The 15,637-nt window shown below is 46.9% G+C and overlaps 1 protein-coding gene across 1 annotated transcript in view; it reads left to right on the forward strand.

The window, feature by feature from the left end:
* Window positions 1-7,503: 7,503 nt before the first annotated feature.
* LOC105288120 (protein turtle) overlaps window positions 7,504-15,637 on the forward strand; it is a 227,363-nt gene continuing 219,229 nt past the window's right edge. The window contains exon 1 of the mRNA XM_026968303.1: window positions 7,504-8,067. The gene's annotated coding sequence lies outside the window, so the exon portion shown is untranslated. The remainder of the gene's footprint in view (window positions 8,068-15,637) is intronic.

The following is a 15,637-nucleotide window of genomic DNA, read 5'->3' on the forward strand; positions in this document are numbered from 1 at the left end:
TACCCTTCCGAAAATTGTGCTTACGCGATCGCGGATTAACTCCGCGGTTACGATCGTACGGATGCCAATCAGACGGAGAAGGAGAGGTTGTGGGATTGCGCTATCGGTGGATTTAATTGATCAAATCAAACCGGCGAGAGATATTACGCGGGTGGCGGTCCGCCGGATTTGCTTCTGAATCAAATCCCCTTTTGACGCTGTTAGCGAAATGCCTCGTTAATTAGCACGTATTTGTCGGGTCTTTCATCGGTTCGGTTCAATTTTACCGTGAATGATTCGTAAGCGCGTGAACGAAAGCCGGCGCGGGCGTGACAGCCTCAGCTGCATATTTCGGTGCCTCGAAGCAGAAAAGCTTGGGCAATGGAATTGCTAATCCAACGATTAACACATTCGGGTGAGGGGAGAAAGGGAAGGGGGATCCACCCAGAGTTCCGGTTGTTTGCGTAACAACAATGCGCATCCGGCTGCAAAGATACGCGAATTCGCATACGGCGCATAGTACATTGCTCGTGTACAGTCGGCATACCGTTCGAATTCTTCTTTTTACGTTTTGTTTCTCCGCTTTTTTTTTGTTCGGACCAAACATCCGCAGTATGAAATTTGACGATTTTGAATAAACGTGCACGAACGGCCGGCCTGATAGCTTATCTCGCGAAACAAAATCGCGCACCACGATGCGATTGAAAGCACCGAAAATACCGCGCGGGAATAGTATTTCTGCCGCGTTCGCGATTTCAGCTCGTCAGAAATGAAATTCCGGAAGTGGAGATCAATTAAAGATAGACTCGCAAGTTTGCGAAGCAACTCTTCGTCCTCGTGGAGGCAACTTTATCTGATCTGATCAGGTGTTCGTTCACCGAGCGAGAGGAGTACCGATATTAATTATCACTGGAGACAATCGGTGCACGCGACTTCTATAAAATTTTCAGCGTTTTGATTGTGACCCGTTCAATCGGTCGTGAAAACGGTGAGCCGTTTTAAACGCGCTAATCGCGCCGTCATCAGCTCATGATCGACGAGGGATTTTCACGTAGTAGGTGCGGCCGAGCGTACGCGCGCGTTGGCAGCGGCCGCGGCGGTCTTAGCGCTTCGTACATCGGCTGAGCGGATAATTCGGGCCGTGTGTCTATTAGTCATGGCAACTATTCGCGCGATTCCTAATCCAGTTTGTCTCCGATCGAAGTCACGACCCGCGGTCTACCCCCCGGATTCGGAGGGGTGAGTTTCAGTTGCGGCAAACTTCGAAATGCCATTTGTCCCGCAAAGCGTCGCGCCGCACGCCGACATTGCGACACTCGCGGATTCCGCGTCGGGCGATTATCAGGAGGACAAAAGTGGAATCGCTTTCCCCCCTGCAGACAGAGAAATCTCGGAGATCCCCGACCGAAATTATTCCGACCTCTCAATCTCGGTTTACAATCGGTAATCCGAGAGATGCGCGTTCGTCGAACGGATCGAACACAATAAGCGCGCGGTCTGCACTGCTGCAGCAACAGAGGCTGCAATTACAGAGTTTCTACCCGGGGTATCGGATTTTTCATCTCGCGAGTTACGGCGAACCGAACCTTCCGTAGAAACGGGACGGGATTAATCGACACGTCGGAAAGTCGCGTCGCCGTCGTCGTCACTTACGATTCCTTATGTGAGAATCCTTGTGGGATTAATTCAAGGCGTCCAATTAAAGCGGCGTCTGGATTAGACTGGACGACGGAAGCGTTCTCGGAGTGCGCGTCTCCGCATGTCGACTCGCGATATTCTGCGGAACGGGGGGATCAAAGTGGAATGGTAAATAGTGGCACGTCGCAAGTAGAGGGATACGCTTAGTGATTAGAGACGTCGAGTTGAGGCGAACAAAGAGCACGCCTGGCGCACCAAAGACGAGCCTTGATCGACGCAAGTTCGCGTTGTTCGTTACGCCCGGTAAATTGCCATTATAAACGGGACAATGCACTCTATCATGCTCTGTGAGTGCACGTGGGTCGCATACGCGCGGCAGAAGTTCGCGATTTCATTTCGCGAGCGTTCCGTTACCGGCGCGTATCTCGCGCGGCTGTGTCTTTCAAGTTGCGGCCAAGTTTTCGATTTTGAGTTACCGAGCTCATGGGTATTCACGGGTTATTACGCACGTAATACCGTGTCACGCCGTCTGACTAAGTAGCTCGCAGTTAACGATCCATCCTTCTAAATGTCGTGGAAAACGTTTTCTTTATTTATCATCGCGGCCATTATCGCGCATTCCTTGCTGATTATTTATTAATGGTCAGCGCACATGCAATTGAAAGCCGTACAATTTATAGGATTGCAATTTCTAAAGTACCGATGCGTGGCAGAGAGAGAGAGAGAGAGAGAGAGAGGAAGATATCGTGACACAGGAGAGGTCTACGTACAATACGCATGGCAAAATTATTGACAGGCGCGATACAAAGGGACCGCACATAATTCGTTCGTTTCTCATTAGGATCGGCACGCGTTAATTATACGCGGATAAATAAAATCATCGCATAGGTACGCATACGTACAGGACGGTGGAAATAATGGCTAGACGCGTTTGGATGCGTTTGGACGCACATCACGAACGACTGGCCGGCCGAGTATAAATTTCTGGCGGTTCGCCGGACATTTTCGGGGCATATAATTGCGAAAGCCGGCCATAATTATCGGCTATGGGACATTTTTCAGTTACGCCTTCGCGCTCCCGGAGCCTCGATCGAGCCGGAAATCGAATAAACCGCCGCCTGTACCGCCGTCACGCTATCGCCATCGCCACATTGCCCCTTTCGTCCTTCCCGCCGGACGCCCCCGATTACCCATCCTCCCTTATGTATAACGATAGTAAATTCAATTTGAATCGCGGCCAAGTCCGACAGGACAGTTAATTACGCACGAATGACAGCACCGCCTCCACGCGAATTTGCTGTGCCGATCCATTCGTGCGGATCACCATAGATATCCGGGCTCCCGCATTCTTTCACCTTTTTTTTTCATCCCCAATCGTGCACGTAGATATCGGCAGACTTGACCGATCAAAAGTTATCTAGTTCGGATTTATGCGCGAGAGTGATCTCGCGAATTTTTATGTATCTTCTTTTCCGCTTTTCTTCGCTTCTTCTTGTTCCTGTCTCGCATAGCTCTTGTTCCGGAGTCACGCGTGACTACAAGCTGACACTTTTAGCGTCGCGTCGACGCCCGGCACTAATAAAGGCCAAAACGGACACCGCAATCTCTGCCCGTGGCGGTCGTCTCTCCCTTTCACTCTTTTCCTCTCGTTAGCTCTTCCTCTTGTTCTTTTTCTCTCTCTTTCTCTCACCCCTTCTGCGCCTCTGTCATTCTATCCTTCAATCTCTCCGTCCCTCCGCTCATCTCCCGCTCGCACACTCACGATGGTACAGTCGGTGCTCTCTCAGTCGTCGGATCAGTGAATGAAACGAAGGCGTGGCGCGCACGTTGATTCATAGTTGGACTCTCGGAGGCGCGACAGAATTGCTGGACGCCGTTTCCCCCTCTTGATCATCATTTGCCCGCTCGATTATTTATGTCTCGGTCTGTCGCGTTATTGAACATCGTTAAGGGATGCGCCACTGTGCACACGGTTACAATGTCGTTGATCTCGCATGCGAGCGGTGCGTGCTGTTTCCACGGCATCACTTCAGAAATTTTCAATCTTCCATCCTCCCGGGGACCAGCGCTCGAATCATACTCAACAGGATCGATATCCAATCGGCCGATATTTCGCACCGCTGGATGGAGCGTGCAGCATCGCGTCATTATAATAATTTTGACGGACTCATTGCTCGATGGCATTCTTCAATATCGCCCTGATTACGATTACCCGCGTTATCACGACGCGAGCTATTTGCCGACGAATCATCTGTCGAGTCGAGCCGCGCACTTAATGTTATATGCGTGTATCGGTAGCAGATACTAAATTGCGAGCTGTGAAATCGTGGCAACCAGAGCGATCGGCCGTGAATCTTTTCGGGTCGCGCGCGTGATCGATCGATCGTGCGTTACACGTAGACGCCAGATTCGGACGTGATTACGTCTCGTCCGAAATAAATGAAGCGAATTTGACGGAGATTATACGCGGCGGAGTCGCTTGGGGGTTTCCCGTCGACGTTTCCCATCATGGTAACAAGAACGGTGCGTTTCAGGAGGCGGGCATGGAAGATTATTGCGCCAGTCTTTGATGGTCGTTTGAATTTGTAATCGTCTGGAGCCCGGAGTCTGATATCCCTCGAAGGGATTCACTCTCGAGGAGTGCCTTGATCAACGCACTCGCGTTCCTTATCAAGGCGAAACCTTGAGCGAAAAGAAACGGGATTAGCCTTGGAGGACTATTATTGACACAGCACCGGGAAAAGATTAAAGACGAAGATTAATCCTTTTTTAAATCCCCGCGGCGGGGCGCGCTGCTTGCCGGAGTCATTTTCTATTCCCCGCGGGAAAGGGGATCGCAGCTCGGCTTCTCGGACGGTATGTTTTTTTCTTCCCTTTTCTTTTTTCGCGTCGCAATTTGTCAGCTTCGTGATTCAATCGACGGTGCCTCTCGAGATGGACCGAGTTTGTGTTGCGTGGCAACGTATAAAGTTGCGTACGGAGTGCGCGAACGATACGCGCAATGTTATGATAATTCGGCAAGAACGAAATGATAGAAAATAACGAGAGGATAAAGTTACGGAGGAGAAGAGAGAGTGCTCGCAGAAAAGCCATTACCCCCGATTTTCATAAGCGATCAGACTGCTTGCGCATTTCCTTTGCTATTATCGTTGTCAGGATATATGCTGTGGCGGCAGTAATGAAGACGGATCGCTTTCTGCGAATCAAACGGGATGCATCTCCCTTTTCTTTCTCAAGCGATAAAACTCGGGAACAGACTGGACGGTCGAGCTTTAATCAAGCTTTAATCATGCTTTAATTCGTAATTGCCGAGACGAAGAACAGAGACGCAGATCGAGTTTTCACGAGAATACCCGCTTCTCTTTAAGCGCTTTTCACGCTTTTCATAGTAATCCGTTGATGCGTTACCTCGAAATATCCCTCGTGATCGATGCATTATCCCTTTGTTTTCTAAATAGGATACAGTAATACGCGCTTTCGGGAACATATGTAACAGAAAAATATTTATTTAAAAACATTTACGCCTTCTCGCTATATGGTTTCCATTTCTCGGCTATATCCGGTATCACGAAAAGACTGTAATTCTTGTGTCGCTCCGCGAACTCGATGGCACTTTATTCGGGCGGGGGTGGATTCAACTTGCGCTCGGACGGCGCGGCGCTCGTGCTCGCGCGATTAGCATGATTATAGAGACGCGTTTACGGTCGTTTCGCCGAGAAAAATGAGATCCCCCGCAAAGTGGCGCGCCCTGAAGACCGGGGTTTCCGTTCTTATTGCTGGAAGGTATGGTAATCTGGTAAAGCGCGAAAAGTTCTGCTAACGATTATTCAAGAGCAGCGGCGGCGCGCTTGTTCGCGCCGCACCATGGAAATTGGATCGAGAAATGAAATTCTTTCGTCTAATTAGAGCACAATATCTTCTCCCGGGCGAGGGGTTACGCTCTAAGCTTACTCTTTTACCTACGCCTTAGATCAAACGTTTCGCGGAAATTAATTGCTCCCCGAGAATAACGGTCTAAGGGTATTTTGCACGTCGCTCGAGGGTGTTCTGGTTAAACAACGTCAAACCTGTCCCTTTGTCCCGTCTGATAATCGTAATTTCAGTGCGGAGAGCCGTCGTCAACGCAATTAACCATAATTTCGCATACGATGCCGTGCTCGATTTTTATATCCGTGGCTTGTGCAATATTCGCGAACACGATCACACGACGAACGAAAATATCCCTCGCGTCGGTTGTTCTTCGTATGGTGATATTGCGCATTCGCTCAATTCTATTTCGACACATTGGGAAAATTGTGAAGCGAGGGAAGGCGCGATCGCGCGGTATTAGGTAGGTATCGACGTAGGCGAACGCGATTTTTGAAGAAAGAGACGCCCAATTTTGTAACAACGTTGGGCGCGTATCGCATCAGTGAAGAGGGGCTCATTTACCGACTTGTTTGCGCAGACGTTATTTAGCGCGGAATGTTCCATCGCGAAAACAGTGGCATAGCCAATATCTACCCAGGGGCCAATAAATGTACGGGTTACTCCGCATTGTTCCTCCAACGAGGTATTCGACACATTCGTTGAATTAGCGCTCGAAATTGCGCCTCTCTCGTGCGCCGCGAAAACAAAAAAAAGATCTCTTTAACGCTTGCGCATACGAATAACGGGCGTGCATCAGTTTTCGATAATCGTTACCAATGCAATATTCGGCCGGCGAGTCACTCTAAATGTCGGTGATTGCGGAATGAAATTCGTGCGCGGTTGCGTTGCGCGTACAACGAGTTGATAGCTTAATTACGGTGCCGAGACAATACCGTAGATAGTACTTAAGGGTTTCTAGGTATTTCCCATCCCTTTGAGCCTCTTGATCAACGTGATCATAGCGACGCGCTCAAACTGTTTGCTCGGAGAGGCCGATCGCTGAGATGCGATCCACGACGGATGGCCGAGTGTGGTTTGAGCGATCTCGTGCGGCCAATGGACCCGCATAAATTAGAAGCGTTAATACGCGTTAGAGCAATCTCATCTTGGATATTGCCCGTGAGATCGCAGTGGTCCATCCGCTATCGCATGTCCGTTACCTTGACAAGTGAATTCTCGATCCACGGGTCGTAAATAATTGACGGCAACAAGTGGAATGATTGATGACGCAAGATGGAGAATGTACGCGCGTGTGCGCGTACGTGTAAAAATATATACATATAAAAAAAAGAAAGAAGAGAAACGTACGTTGAATTATCTCGAGAGGAGTTTTGCAATGTCTTGCGGTTTGTACATTAATTACGTTTCTGCGGTGATAAGGAGAAACGGGGAGCTGAGAATTTGATTTTATGAATTAAATAATTACACGTAATTATATTAACTCGAAGCCACGTGCACGCTTGCGCGCGCATTTACGTCCTGCGTTGTAATATCCTGTTTACTTTGACGTACAATGACTTTGCGGAAACGCGATAATTAATTAAAAATGTTGCTCGTGTGCATGGTGGCTGCGTGCATACATATGCGCCCGTGCACACGCTCCTTTTTACCCCTCTTTCTCTATATAGATTCCTCGTGACAAATTAATTAATTAATTGAAATTGCATGTTTGTCAATTCATTTTGGTCGCCAATGCGAGAAATGGTAGCACATCTCGAAGAGAGAAACCGTTTTTCGCTCACACATTTCTCAATTTAAAAATTTTTATTTCTCATTTTTCATTCCCTCCCTCTTTTGCGCTCTTTCTCTCTCTCTCTCTCACTCTTTCTTTCCCATTGCAAAAATTAAAAACGCCTTCGGATTTAATCGCGTCGCGGCGCGCTCTCGCGCCGGCGGCGGCGCCGCGAGCGCCGGTAGCGTCGACGGGACGGCGCGGAGGTGCGTTCGATAGCTCGACCTCGCGCTACCCCCAGTACCCGGCAGAGCCTCGTACGGGAAAGTGCTTCGTCTGTCGCGTCAGTACTCTCGAAGCTCCCTCGTACGCGGTCACCGCGTGCACATCTCACCGTCCTCCCTCTTTCCACTCGTATTTCCGACCCTGGTCCACCTCATCGCACCACGTCGTTCGTTCAGGCAAATTTTCGTTTCGGCGCGAAGGCTATGAACCGCGCGCGTCCTCGACAAAACCAACGCTCTTCCCGACTCCGCTCCAATTGACCTGGTCACGAGCGCGGGAGAAAACCGCTCGCTCGTTCGAGCGAGCGTCGTTGCTTCCTTCCGGCTGTCACACGCGTCCTGTATTCTTACCTGGTTGCCCACCTTCCTTCCTTCCTTCTTTTCAGCTTCACTCGCTTTCTTTATCGCGTTTACCTCTATCATCGGCGAGCAAAAACGTTCCGCGTGTTTTGCGGTTGCATTTTGTGAAACCGAGCGCTTTGTGTTTCGTGCGTCCTCGTTTTGTCCAGTGTCGTTCTGTTGATTTTTTGAGGATTTTGCGACGGCCTTTTGTCCACGGAGGATCGCCGAGGAAACGATTTCTGGGTGAGCCATTTGACTATTTTATCTCGTTCGCGGCTTGTTTCACGCGATCTTTTTATGAATTAATAGGTATGACACGATCGAGCAAAATTGAAGGAGAACTCGTGAGAGTGCAGCGCGTCGAGAAACGCGCGTCGTTCATTCAGCGTTTTACATCGCGTTTCGATTTACCGCGTATGAAATAATTCGCAGATTTCGGATTTTAAGGCGATTATGCCAGAGCACCAGGTGATATCGCTCATTTAAGGACGCACGATTAGCAAACTGGAGCAGTGCGCCGCATGCGAAAGCAATAATACTCGACGCGTTAATTGTAACGTTAATTAGAACGAGAATTACATTTTAATGCTTTCGTTGCTCCTGCTATGCTTTTTTTAATAGCTTTCTCGTTATCGTCGAAAAATTGTTGTTTATGCGAGCGCGATGGTGATCAATATCGAGCTTGTTAAAATGTGAAACGTATAAATAAACGTTTTTCGCAGCTTTTATTGCATACCTCCACAATTGTGTGTTTCAGCATTTATTCGAAATTTTTAACTGACATAAAAAGAGCACGAACAATTCGCGAGGGAAAAAATATTTGTGCAATTCTTGCTCAACTTAAAAAATTTACAAACGTCGTTATCGAGTTACATGCAGAAACTACTTTATTTTCTTGTTCGTACGCAACAAGAAGTACACGCGTTAACGCTACTAATATGAAAAATTTTGCGAAACACCAGCTTTGTCAATATTGAAGCAAAACTCGCTTCGGAGGATTCGCTCGCAGAAAAATATCGCCGCTTTATGTAAACTATTCATTGCAAATACGTACGTACACGACATAAAAGTGCCAGACATTTAATTCCTCGTTCTGAGTTCTTCAGGAACCTGGCATCTATGATCACAAGATATATACTCCCAAATTAGGCGGTCCTATCAATACCCGCGACGCCTGCGGTCGCGCGAATTTGCCGTTTGGGTGTCTTCATCGATCGTCCATGGTGAGGGATGCGCGTCGGGAACCTCGGAGGAAAGTATCCCGAGGCGTTCATTCGCCCGGCGCGGAAAAACGTATGGAAAAACGCATCCGCGCGGAGATACGCAGAATAAAAATTGCGAAGACTGTCAAGGGTCGCGGGTATGCACCGGACGATTGATAGTTGTACCTCGGTGTTATCACCATCGTAAATTCCCCGGCAGCGTTCGGTTCCCGCGTCGGTTCTCGCGATACCTATATTTCTCACCGGCGCGGTATCGTCAAAATGGAAAAATATTTGCGTCACGGGCAGAAAGGAGTCTGATCAATATCGGGGGCGTCTATAATCCCGATAACTGCCGCGGGACGCAAGTCTGCAACGGGACGTTGTTACGAATAACGTAATCCGAACGAAAATGCACGCTTCGGTCTGCTGAATGGAATAATGCAAGTCAAGCTTGACGATTGTAATTTTGTTATGACGATTGCAATTGCTCGATAACTCTTTAAGAGGGTAGTTTGATTGCTTGCTGAATTAATCGATATTTCTCTGGCATACTAATTGGATTTCTTCAACGTTCGTCGCGCACAACGAGTGTGAGCACGTCAATGCGACATGCGAATGTGTAATTCGTCTTGCAATGAGACTCGGGAACAACGAGACCACGACGACGACGCGTCGCCATTTCACCCCCGCGACGTCACGAATCGCGCGAGCTTTGCACGCTTTCTTCCTCTCGACGGTTCGGCGAACTCCACTTCCGCGCGACATGTAATTTTATTTGAAAGGGAATAATTTTCTGTTGCCTTTACCCGGAATGTATCATTAAATATCGGAGTTATTAAGGAAATCACATGAGAGTATTAATTTGATATAAATGTAAATATTGTACACTCTCTTTCCCGTTAGTTCCTTTGATTGCGGACGCGCAGTGACGTTATGGCGAATTTGCCCATGGGTGGGACGAAAATTTTGCTGCTGCATGCGTATATACATACTTCCGCGCGCAGCGGCCCTCTTTCGATGTAAATGTTTTCGTTTACATAGGGGCTTTACCGAGTATATGGCTCATGTATATATATGTATGTATATATAAGGGCAATAGACGCACGATCCGTAGGCCATGCAGGAAATAGACTTTGGTAAAGGGCACAGATTTTCTGAAGCACTCCGCGAGAAACCAGATCGCGGGGGATTACAAATGCCGGAAAACTAGCTTCGCGCAAATCCTTTGGTACTTCAAGATGCGCGAAAAACTCGCCGACTTATACCGCTATTTCGCGATAATAGCCCATGCGATGTTGTTACATTATCACGTTTCGCACAAGTAACGAGTACTTTCTAGTTTTGAATTTTAAACATACGTACGTATATTCGCCATGAGGCTTTTATTGCGTATTCTGGCGCGTGACTCGTTCTAGTCGGACTAGAAACGTGATTTATTGCAATCAACCGAGTTGACATTAAGCGCACATATTCCTGGGATTTGCCGTTTACAATCGTACGATTCTTCATTGTTAAAATAAATCGTCGCAGCTCATAGCCGGACTTCTCCAAGGGTTTATCGGTTTGCAGCGTTTCCGCTCCCTTTCCTGCATTATAGCCTCTGTGCGTGCGTGCGTGCGTGCGTGTGCGTGTGTGTGTGTGTGTGTGTGTGTGTGTGTGTGTGTGTATATACATGTGTCTCTCTCTGTGTGCTGATTCCATTAAAAAATAAAACAACGCAGCACGGCGTAACGCACGGAATAACGGTGCAACGAGTCGGACATTTTTTTGCTGCATGTCAGAGCAAGGAGGGATTCAAACGCGAGAGGGCGGAAATCTTTCCTGCCCATGCGACCGTGTATCATTTCGGTTTCGCCGCATATATAAATCCGGTTATATAACGGCTCGTTTGTGTCCGTGTGTAAAGTGTAAAGGATAGGTCGTACAAAAAAAAATATATTTTTTTTCGGGTTTTCCAACATGGAAGGGAGGAAAAAAGAGCCGCTCTGACGGCTGCTGGATGAGGATGTGTCGGGGATGCAAGAAAAGAGCAGCTCTAAATGGCCCATTTTTAAGCCTGAAAAATACATACGGGTTAAAAGCTGTTTTGACAATTATCTTCCCCCATGATGGCCGAGCTGTAAGATAGCTGTGGCGAGTAATCGCTGGTACTTGTATCTCTGCAATTACATCCCCAATTTGCAGTCAAGTACGTGCGAGTCATCTACGTATTTCAAAATGATTCGAAAATTCTTTTCTGCCATTAAAATGTTTGATTAAATTTTCATATAAGTATGCGTATTAAATATATTTATCATTGAATTTCCGCCTACGTAATTATTCTTCTCATTTGTGATGTAGACGCGTCTGATTCCTACGTTCTATTTCCTCTATTGCGCGTTCGTATCTTTCTCGTTTTGTTTTCCGCCACGTTGCCGGCAAATTCCTTCCGCTTCGCCCACACCTTGAACCCTTTTTCGAAGAAGTAGATACATTGTCCTGTGCGATACAAACTCGTTTTAGACAAGTTATCTTCGCTAGCGTCAAATACAACCATTGAGATTATCGCATTCTAGGTAGTGTAATTCATATGGATTGGATTTCGAAAATGTACCAACGTGAATGAGATATAGCACTGTTATTACATTTACTTACGATACCATTACGTTTTAAGAGATTTAAATCTTTTAAGAGATTTAGATCTTTTGTATGTACGTGTGTGTAGGTGTATGCGTATTTAATACTGAGAATAGTTTTAGATTATATTCTTTTATCAACAGTACATCTTTGTATGAGTTAACACATGCTACCCTCGTGTAGAACATATCATCCGTCCATTAAAAACATCGCGAGAAAATATTTAATTCTTTTAAAAGCATAGAGCAAAAGCATTAAATGTGCCTACTTAATGCACTGTTTTAAACTTGAAAATATTTTCATTAAAACAGAGCTCTCAGACGAGACGCGCATGTTTTTTTGATAAAATATATCGCTACTATGCGAGAGGAAACGCAGATTACATCGTATCTTACACGAGCTCTCAGCATGGCATCCCGGCATACGTTTCAGAATAGTAATCGCGTTCGCGAATTTTGTGATTATTCTTTCTCTCTTCTTTTCTCGTATATGCAAGGGAGTATAAAAAAAGATTTTCTGGTGGAAATATGAAAACTCATTCAGAAAGCTTGCACACGCTGAAATAAAGAATCAATGAGAAAATGAGAAAAAAGAATATAACAAGCGTTCCTTTCCTAGATTAATCGGGTATTCATTCGGAGATATCGGCATGCAATTATTTCGGAGCAGCCAACACCATCTGCATCGTTGACTTCATCCAATCAGGATTCGTATCTCAATTTTCCCGGTAATTGATCGATACTCTGTCCAGCAGCCTCATGACTCGTTCGAATGTGTGGAAAAGCAACACCGAGGCTTTCCTCGAGAGAACAGCAGCTACGCAAAAAGAAAGACAGAGAGAGAGAGAGAGAGAGAGTATAAGAGGATAAAAGAGCGCGACAGAGAAGAAGAAAGAGTGCGGGCGAGGGACACGCGCAAAGGAAGGAACTCGAGAGGCGCACTGGAGTATCTGTGCGAGAAGTGGCTGCGAGCAGGACTCGAAGAACCTACGCGAAATCTAATTCGAGTACGTACGTACCGGTAGCGTAGACAGCCGGGGGCCTCATGCATATTCAGCGTATTTGTGACCGAGTGCAGCTCCGAGTAACTCATTGTACTCGACTACTCGCGGCATTTGCCTCATCCCGATGACGACGTCGACGACGACGACGACGACGACGACGAGAACGACGATGAAAACACGAGGGCGGAACGAAAATTGGCAGAGGGTGCATGTTCGTTAGAGAACCACCAGAACGACAGGTGAGAAAGCTGCTTCTTCGCATCCCGTGCGCACCTGCTCGACTTAATGCCCGTGGCGGGATGCACGATAAGAGCGTCCTTGACGCGTATTTCCGGGAGCGGCTTCCGGTATGGAGAATTCCCGGCGGCGTTGTCACGCTACAGCGATGTTGTGCGGTGACCTGATGTTTGCATAGAGCATGGGAAACGACGCCTTCGTTGGCTGAGCTGGATCATTTTAAACGAGCAAACGAATGAACGAATAGCAACAACTTGTGATCAACCGTGATTGACGCGCCGCGCCGTAGCGAGATCATAAATTTGATATCGAATGAGACTTTACAATTGGCACTACTCTCGTGAACGGAATTCTTTCTCATGAATTTTTGATTCCCTCGTGTTCGACTTGCGTTGTGATGTAAAATTAAAATCGTAACACCTCAACTATCGCGACACGGAGAAAAAGAGAGAGAGTGTGTGTACTGCAAAAAGTTGCTGAAACTCGTCGGGTGGTTGATTGCGAGACCGATAATACTCCTTGATGAGATGATCCTTTTCAACTTTGTCACGCTGATTGCTGGCGTCGGGGTCTCCAGTTCCGGAATACGGTCGCGGTTGGCGTCGTCAAGGCTGTCGGATTAGAGGTGCTAAGGTTTATGAACTCCGCGCCGAAGTACATAGTAATCAAAGTTTAAGAAAGCTTCTGTACCGGGCGACTACCTGAGAACACACAGACCTCGAACAACGAGTAGTTGGAATGGGACTTAATAGAATGCCGCGGGTGCCTGTTCTTAATCTTTGCACACCGAGCTTGGCTCTATATCACCTCTATTTATCTCGGAATTCTGTTTGTATCTAGGGACTACGTTGATTACTTAATCCTATCATGCGCGTTAATTTGTTTGCGACTATTCCCGCGACCATTCTTGCGTACATCCCGGCATATCATAATTGTTAAAATAAAATAAAATAAAGAAACTTACTATTCGCGCAGTTTACTATTATCAGCTTCTGATATCGTTATTATATAATCACATTAAAATAAAGTCCAAGATTTCTCCAGCATGTCAAAGTAAAGAAGAACAGCGAAGAAATCATATCTGATCGAGTATTCACGCACAGGAACACGGGATTTATCGATACGCCATCGCGTCTAATATCGCCCTTGAATTTGTGTCTTTCGATAAATTTCTAATTCATGGTGGATCATAAAGCCTGGGTAGCCCGGGTGAATATCACATCTAGGCATGTCGGTTATGAGTCGGTATGCCTGGCCGGGAACGGCGAATGGAAAGGGATTGGTTTTAGGGGTCGTTACTTGCCTCTCGAGCGAAGGTGCTCTCATTGAGATTTGCATATCAATAGGAAATGTTTATTGATGACTCGTCCGCCCACGTCAGGAAGGTAGAAGCGAGATGCGCCCGGCGAGCGGCGATGAGCCTCCCCCTGCCTTACCCCCCGCCTTAGCCCTCTGTGTATTCGTCTCACCAAGATTTACCTCTTCGTCGAGTAACCGTCTTTGAAGTAGCCAGGAGATGCTCTCGGTATTTTCAGCGTCATTTAACATCTTACGACATCCGATCGCGCAGCTGAGGGATCCTCCTGCCGTGGACCGATGCCGGGACTTCCGGTACGATCAACATCAGTCGCGGTCAACGAACAGATAAACAAAAGCTGAAAGCCTCTTCTAAACGGTCGTGCTCCTTTTTCCGTCTTATCGAAAGCTCCTTCTTTGAATTCCGCAAACGATACAGCGATCATCGCCGCTTTCGTGATCAGCGCTCTCCTCCTTATCTTCCCTTCTTTGCTTCCTTGGTTAAGTGATGCATCGACATTTTCTAGATATATTATCTATCTATTCAAGATAGAAATCAATATAATCTTTGATTATTACTTATATTTGTTGCTGTTGTCGTACAAGAGAAGTAGTACATTTTGATGATCGCCGCGTAATATTTCTTATTTGGATAAATTAAGCGATTATTACCACTCGCATAAATGTAAAACTATTCAGTTGTTCAACTAACAGGATGCAAATACGGATTACTAACATGAATGCAAACGAGGAAGAGAAAGAGAGAGAGAGAGACAGAGAGGTTTCCATATCTTCTGTTTCCCGGCTATTTACATATCATTCCTCAGCAACGTGCGTGTACGTAGAAAAGCAGTAGACGTACCTGTACCAGGTACGAAATTCGTGCATCTCCATCTCTCGCTGGGTCTCTTTCCATCTCCGTTCGCTGTTCTGTCGGGGATCAGCCACCGAAATTCGTGGTTTGCCTTTGGAAGCCACCGCGCTCCGACATTTTGCATACATTCGACTATGCGAAGAATAACACGCAGCTCGTTCATGCATTCGACGCTGACTTTATGCAATTCTATGTTCACCTTGTCTGGAAAAACACGCAACTTCGTTTTGCCCAATTAAATTCCCGTTTTTCTACAAGCTTGTCTACACACATTTTCGATCTTTATGCTTTATATCATCATGCAGTAAAGAATTTAAACGATGGAAATGCATGTTGACTGAAATTATCTCGTGGTCCAAGTCGAAATTCATCAGCTGCACGCACATATGTTTGTCCCTCCTCCTCCTCCTTCTCCTCTTCCTCCTGCTGCATCCCTTTTGTGCTGCCACGCGGAAGATCGACCGCCTACGGAAAATGCGCGAGTGCCGCGTTTGGCAGGCCCCTTGCGGCACTTTCCATACGATTCGATAGTGCCGTAGGATAACACAGGACCCGACTCGCCTTTTGCACATTACGGTCACG

This window comes from Ooceraea biroi, chromosome 3 (genome assembly GCF_003672135.1).
Source record: "Ooceraea biroi isolate clonal line C1 chromosome 3, Obir_v5.4, whole genome shotgun sequence".
In the NCBI taxonomy this organism is placed as follows: Eukaryota; Metazoa; Arthropoda; class Insecta; order Hymenoptera; family Formicidae; genus Ooceraea; species Ooceraea biroi.